This window comes from Linepithema humile, chromosome 4 (assembly GCF_040581485.1).
Source record: "Linepithema humile isolate Giens D197 chromosome 4, Lhum_UNIL_v1.0, whole genome shotgun sequence".
In the NCBI taxonomy this organism is placed as follows: Eukaryota; Metazoa; Arthropoda; class Insecta; order Hymenoptera; family Formicidae; genus Linepithema; species Linepithema humile.
The window spans coordinates 15,786,920-15,795,035 of record NC_090131.1 but is presented as its reverse complement, the minus strand read 5'-3'; the positions used below and the strand labels follow the sequence as shown (position 1 = coordinate 15,795,035).

General features: G+C 28.9%; 1 long non-coding RNA gene across 1 annotated transcript; it reads left to right on the top strand.

The window, feature by feature from the left end:
• Positions 1–2,511: 2,511 nt before the first annotated feature.
• On the top strand, positions 2,512–5,244 carry LOC105678246 (uncharacterized). Its single transcript, XR_010889771.1, has 2 exons — positions 2,512–4,087; positions 4,236–5,244. It is a non-coding gene; the product is annotated as an uncharacterized lncRNA (long non-coding RNA).
• The last annotated feature ends 2,872 nt before the right edge of the window (positions 5,245–8,116 follow it).

Sequence of the window (8,116 nt, the reverse complement as noted above, 5' to 3'; positions counted from 1 at the left end):
TCTTTTTTTCTTTCGTTCTTTTGTTAATGCTTTAAGGCAAATTTTATGCAATTTTTAGATAGATTTGGATTTAACAATCAATAGAAAAGATTGCGAGATCGACAGTTTTTGAATTTTAGTCAAACGGCCTAGAGGTCGGCCCGATTATAGTACCCTTTTGTTTTATGATGTTTTTTTTTAGAATCGAGTTTATTAAAGAATAAGAGAGAGTTCCGCCAAAACCATAGGAAACTTTGAGACGACGAAAAAAGAACGCGATATACAGGGCAAACAAAGTAGGAAACTATTCAAATATAGCGGTAAACGAGCGCTGTTACGTGCTGATATGCAACGTAATGAGATTTAAAAAAAAAACAGGATACTGTGGGATTTATTAGAGTTATAATATTCGTATATAGAAATTAACAAACGTTCTCGCTTAATAACTCTCGTACATATAATTCTCGTATCGCACGATCTGTACTCTACAAATGTCAATCTAAAATTCTCTTATTTGGCTCTCTGGAAGCCCGCTTTTATAGGCGACACAAACATGCATTTTCGCCTTTTCGGCCATTGTTGTTTGTTTAGGCACTCTTTACCCTATGCCGTTCTTACTTTATTATTGCGCCGACAATCATACCGCACTTCAAACACTTTCAACATACGCTTAGATTTATTACACTCTTTCCATTCGCTCATCAAATACATTTACACATACATATATATATTCGCATTCCTACAATACTTTCCGTGGAAATTCTTTATTTCTGAGCCGCTAATAAGTTGCTCGTTAGAGCTGTGGACTAGAACTGAGAACTTAAGAGCTGGACCTTCGTTATATAGGCTTGAGATGTTTTGTCGGCAAGTTTAAGAAAGTTCAGGCGGAGAGATAAGACTAAGAATTTATTAAAATAAATATTTCGCATGGGAAACGGAAATGCAGTAGATCCATGTTTATTAATTTGAGTGCTTATTTGTTAGGCTGAAGGAAATAGATGGACGAGACTATAGGTCGTAAAGATAAGGAGGGTTGCGGCACGTAACAGCGCGCGTGCCTTTAGAGTTAATACATTCGGATATTTGCGAACCTATGTCCACGGAATCGCTAGGCGGCGCCTAAATTTTTTATAATTTTCATAGATAATATCTTAATTGTAAGCAATTACAGTGGCGAACAGAAAAAATTGAAGAAATTCTTGAATTAATTTTTTGAAATAAAAGACTTAGGAGAAACAAAATATTTCCTTGGTTTAGAAATTTATCAGAACAAATCGAAAGACGAAATAAAAGTCACGCAAAAAAATTATATAAAACGGACACTCAAGAAATTCGGAATGGAAGATTGTAAGCCAATTGGAACTCCAGTCGATTCAAACGTCAAGCTAACAGAAAGCAACGACGAGCACGATGAACCAGACGACGATGACTTTAAAACCCAGTACTTTGAGGCAATAGGTTCACCACTTTACTTTAAAGTCAGATTAATCGACCGGACATAGCGCAATCAGTAAACGCGGTTAGCAGCTTCTGTAAAAATCCTGAAAAAATTCATTGGACGGCTGTAAAGCGAATTTTTCGATATCTAAAGAATGCTGCGAATTATTATCTTAAATATAGTAGTAATGGCGACGGTAACATTGTAGGCTATAGTGATGCCGATTGGGGCAACGATAAACAGAAAATCTATAAGTAGTTGTAAATTTCACTAAATGAAGGAGCCATTATTTGGCATAGCAAGAAACAGCGCACAATAGCTTTATCCACAGTAGAGGCAGAATATATTGCGCTTGCTTTTACTCGTCAGGAAGCTGTGTGTGGTTCAGAAATCTTTCGCACGAAATTACAGAAATTGCCAAAGAAACGTTAAAAATCAAATGCGATAATAACGGTGCGATAAGTTTGTCAAAGAATAATTGTAATCATCAATCTACTAAACATATAGATATACGCCATTATTTTATACGAGAAATACTTGCACACACAGAAATATGTAAAAATAACTCATATATTTAGTGATGAGATGACGGCTGATATCTTAACTAGGCCTTTACCAAAACCGCGACATGTGAAATTAATGAATAAGTTAGGTTTAAACAATACATGATAAAAACAAAAAAAAATGTAAAATACTTTCGAGGGAGGGCGTGTTGGAAAGTTCTAAAAAACAAAAAAAATTTTATTTTATTTTGTTTTTTTTTTGCGTATCCGATGCGCCACTGATACTATTATAGACTAACCGATAAGCGATTGATATCGTCACCTGGTGAATCACCTGTATCGGTAATATATAATAAATTTCTCTCTCTCTCTCTCTCTCTCTCTCTCTCTCTCTCTTTCTCTCTCTCTCTCTTTCAAAATTGCATACTATACATATTTCGAATCACATCCTACCACCTCTCTTGATAACTATTAGGTAGGTTTCAATGCTGTTAATATTTACATTCAAACAGAAAAACTGTCTCCTCGACTTCTTCTATCAGGTACTTTCCAACAAAATAAGGCTCGCATCATGTTCAGTTGAATACGTTCTCTCATACAGATCAGATCACAATGAATTGGGTAGAACGAATTAAATCGAAAGAGTGGATAGCGGTATATTTTACAAAAGAAAAAGATTTTTATGCACGGTGTCGAAATCAATCTTGCCAAAAGACTATTAGATACGTGTATGTTCAAAATAAATTTAAGAATCACGTAAGTGAAATATTCATGATGACATCAAAATATTTATGAGCATGAAGAGGCTAACAAGAAGGACTTGAAGTGGAAATATTTTATGCTAACAAGAGAAAGAGCTATAATATGTATTTTATGTGGTATGCCCTTAACTGAATTTCTATCAGACAAAAGTTTAATCAAACACGTAATTGAGCATGTAAAACAAGGACAAGATACAGAAACAAAAAGTGATTGATGTTGGAAATACTTAGACCAAGTTGGAGATTTTTCTGCTGAATGTAAGCTGTGTGCAAATGAAAACATAAAATTTATTTTACATATAAACGTTCAAGCCTTCAAAGCGCACATAAAGGTATTATACATAAAACAGAGCAAACAAAATTAACAGAAGAGTGGAAATATCTAATTGAAAACAACTACTTTTTGAATAAATGTTACACAAAGTCTGTGAATTTTTAAGCAGAATGTCGATTTTGCAAACTCAAATTTGTATGTGCTATGTCGCTTAAGACACACGTAAAGAAGCATGTATTTATTTACCACACCAAAGAGTTTCAAAAGACGGCACTTGGCAATAACTGGCCATATTTTAGGTATACGAAACAAATAGAAGAAAAAATAGAATGTATTATATGTAATCAACTTCTGTCGAATCACCAAATGGAAAATCACGCAAAAAATCATTCTCCACAAGAACGTATATCTTATCAATTTAACGATTGGGTATTTAAATACGCAAAAGAAAAAAAAAATTTTTTGAAATGTACGATTTGTGATGCAGGTATGAACATTATTGCTGACATAACACATTTAGAAACACATATATCAGATAAACATCCAGAAGATCACAATACAATAAATAAAGACAAAATACATTGGACATTTCAAACTGCAAAGAACACCTGGTTGCAAAAATGTTATACAGATGCTGGGAATTTTCGAGCAGAATGTACAGTTTGCGAATGCAAAGAAGTATATGTCAAGAAGGAACAGTTTGAGGAACATATGTGCATGTTACATTATGATATTTTCGATAAAGAAACATGGGAACAATGTAACGTCCACAGATTTTCAAATGAGTGGAAATGTTTGAGGTACACATATGACACAGAAATAAGTCTAAGTATAGAATGCGTAATATGTCATCAAAAAGATGTCAATATTGAACATTGTTGTTCACAAGACCTAAAATCCTCTTCTCAATATTGGATATTTAAATACGCAAGACAAGATGAATGTAATGCGAGTTGTACGATATGTGAAGAAAATATAAACATTGATTATGATTGGGATAATTTAAAAGACCACATGTCATCTGTACATTCAGAAAAATGGGAAAGAATACAACTAAAAGATTTGGAACAAGGAACAGAACATGATGAAGCTGGACCGTCGACAAGCTACGCAAGTTAAAAGAAAAACGATCGTAAGTTTTAATCATATTTTATTAATTACCATTGTTTAGTAATATTTATAATTACATTTTATTCTTTCAGTAGTTTACTCAATCAAAATATGATAAAATAATCAAATAATTAACATTTGTTTTTTATATATTACAAATGTTTATACAGATTCATCAACATTTGGCAATGGAAATGATGGTAGCGGCATTTTTAAGTATCATCTCATGATCAGCAATAACGGCAGTCTTGAATTTGACCTAAGTAATTTGAAAGACATGAAGACATTGGCGTATAATTTGACTTATTTATCGCATATCGGTTTTGTGTTTATAAATGTATAAAATTTGTATAAAATGTATAAATTTAAATATATATATTTATATATTTACAATTTAACACAATCCTATAAATTTATAAACTTATAAATTATAGTTATTGTTTTAAAACATAATATTTTTTGAATTATGCTTTAAAATAAAGTATTGTGTTTATACATTTACAAAAAACTAAACCGATTTCATGAATATAACAAATTTTTTGTATAGTGACGAATCTTCGAGTGACGTACTCAGTACATATATAATAAGAATAACAAAACTCAGATAATTAGTACTTGTTCGAAATATATGTTGCGAATGTTTATGTAAATTTCATCGAATCGCGTTTTGCAACGCATAGATTGGAATAGATACAATGTCTACGTCACTCAATATTTTCAAAAAGGAACCGTTTGATTTTATTGTGCAATTCAACATAAAAATCTTATACTTTTGTATAGTATTTTTATGAAAAAAGTAGACGTTAGAATCCTTAGCAAATCACTAACACAATCATGTTAAGAAGGAACTGGAGAATTACGTATTTCGCAGCTGGACATAGAAGTATTGCTTTTTTGTGCATAAGAAGACAGTATTTTTTGAAATTCATGTACGAAATGTATATTCCTTTAATTTCTTTTTACAATGCTTGTGTAAATACTTTTTGAAGAGTTCGGATATGAACATTTTATATGACTTTACGAAATGATTTTAAAGAATTACGAAACTTGAATCTAAACTTGAATCTTTAGAAAATAATATATCAATATTATAAAGTATTACAAAGATGTAGGAGATTGTATAATTTTATTAATTTAATGTTATGCTTATTTATGAATTCCTTGATCTCATGATATACATATGTTGTCTTAAAGTATTATAAGCAAGTAAAAGATTATTATTTTATTATGTATTATTTCATCATTTCAATATTAATCTTATTTAAAAATATCTTGATTACGAACTTAATGTTATCTTTAAAATAATTCAAGTATGTAGCAGATTGCATTTTATCATTTTAATGTTATAATAATTAAAAATTTCTCAATTTCTATGAAATTAATGTTGTATTTAAAGTATTGTGAGTAGGAGATTATATCATTTTATTATTTTAATGTTATTTCGTTTATTCCAAAATTTCTCGAATCTTTTGCGAATTTAATGTTATTGTTCACGTGATAAATTGAACTTTTGGCATAAGTTTGCACATGGAAATAACACATATTTTAAAATTTTTATATAATCATTTAAGTATAATTCGAGATTGATTATATATTCACACAAATACGTATAGCATGTGATAATAATTGGTACATTTATAATACATATACATGAAAAAATATATATATAGAAAAATCATGTTTTATTTAATTATGTTATACAAATATTCATTACGCTCCAAAAAATTGAAAGAAAAAAATACGTTTAATTTTGATCAAGTTGAATAAGCAGTATTAAAGCGATTTTTGCTTTATAACAGTGCTCAGAATTAATTGAACTTTTCGACCAATTTTTGTGGTCAACATATAATATTTCATTATATAAATTTATATTTGTTACTTTTTTATTTAACTAAATATTTTCTATGTTACTGAGACGGAAAAATGTTTTTTACTCACAAACAATAAAAAGATAATAAATTGTAGCAAATTTGAAATATTAAATATTCGCTTTATTTTAATACAAATACTAAAATATTAAAGTGTTTAAATCTAAGACGTTAAAAACTGTAGTCATGTTATAATTAGCAACAGAATGTTAGAATATAAAAATCAAACCAATAATTTGGTGTATATTGCGCTGGAAAATAAAAGAAATGACGATAACAACGCTGGCGTATCTAAAATATAAATAAGATAAAGAAATAGGCATGTAAGTATCTATATTTCTGCAATAATTGCAATAAATTGTAATATTGGTTCATATATCCATAAATTAAAAGAATACTTATATTTTTTCAATGTAGTTATTGTTATAGATCATAGTATTAATTACGAGCAATAAGCTTCATTAATTTCTTGTACATTATTTTTCAAAACATTATTTATCTGTGTAATGAACGCACTATGATGCTTCTCTCCACCCCCCCTCACTCCCACTTACACTCTTTCTTTCTCACCTTTCCCCCTTTACCCCTCTTTCGCTCTAGCTGGACGCAAACAAGTAAGCACGTGTGTGTCTATTATTTCTTTCTTTCCACTGTTAAATCACAAAATATTCTTTAAAAGAATTGATAAAACTGTCCATTGCTTTATGATGCGTTAAAATTTTGTACATATTACCTATATACATATATGTATATCATAGATTTTTTAATTGTTATATTTGACTTACTTTTAACACTTTTCATATAACAATGTTTAACTATTTTATTAAGCTATTTGCAGTTAACTATATTTATATGAAGTTATAATGTATATTATAATTTCTCGTGTATCAATCAGGAGTGTTAGCTCCCCTTGAGAAACTTTCTGTTGTGTGATGTTAACAAATACAATGTTTTATTTGAACTGCGATAGAACGTAAACTTGCAACCTGTAACAAAATGCACAGTATTATAAAATTAAGAAAAAATTTCTCCAATTTTGCTTTTATACATTTAATAATAAAAGTCACATAACAAAGATAGTAAAAGAATTTCTGATTAATGTAATATAAGTATGCACACGTCAAAAAATTCAATAAATTTACACAACAAAAATATAAAAATTACATCACAAATAATGAAAGTATACTAAGTAAATAGAATTATATATATAAAATTATGTAAATTTATTATATATATTTAGTAAATTTTTCTTATTTATCATGTAATTTTTACATCTAATTTTGTAAATTTATCGATTTTATTTTCAGTATAGAACACCGTGTTTAATTATGGTATTCCCTTATTATGACTGCATAATTAGACATCAAACATACTGTTATTTATAATTATACATCTCCATGATTTTTGTTTTTCCTTATATTTGTACGTTTTGTAAACATGTGGATTAGTTCTCTGCGAAAAGTTTGTCCAGTTGCGCAGTAGAGAACAAAATTTATACTGTTATGTGCTATGTCTAATAAGTCGAATATTGTGAACATGACTATCACATTGCTAGATTCAGTAATCTGAAAAAATTATTATTGTTAGTTTTGTGTTATATAACCATTAATATAGTAACATATCGTATTTCAATGCATCCATTTTCTTACGCGAATATCTAATATAAAAAATCTATTGTATAATTTCATTCAAAATATAAAAATTAAACAGTATAAATTATTTCAAAAAATTTAAATTTTAAGAGAAAAATTAATTAATATTTTTTTGTCATTTACAGAGAATGCATTTTTAAAGTAAATAAACAATGTATTATGATCGTTATTATTTTAATATGAATTATTGATACGTACGTAACGAAAAATGAAGGAAAAGTAATGTCTAGGTAATTTTACCATTACAAATATGCTCGAAACAAGAATAAGCATTCTTGTGATTTTATACTGCATTTTGTCACTAGAAATCTGCGTTTTTTTATTAGAAGAATCGGACGCTGCAATCAACATTTTGCGAACACGATTTTGCTGGTAAATGTGATATCCTATCAGAGTATTGCAGATTACTATCACGAGAGCAGGTAAAGTAAATATTATAATAGAAGTCATAATCATCCTTTTAAATACAGCGCTTATCTGAATGTCCAAATTTTGATGTTTGTATAAAGTATAGCTAATTATATTATTGGA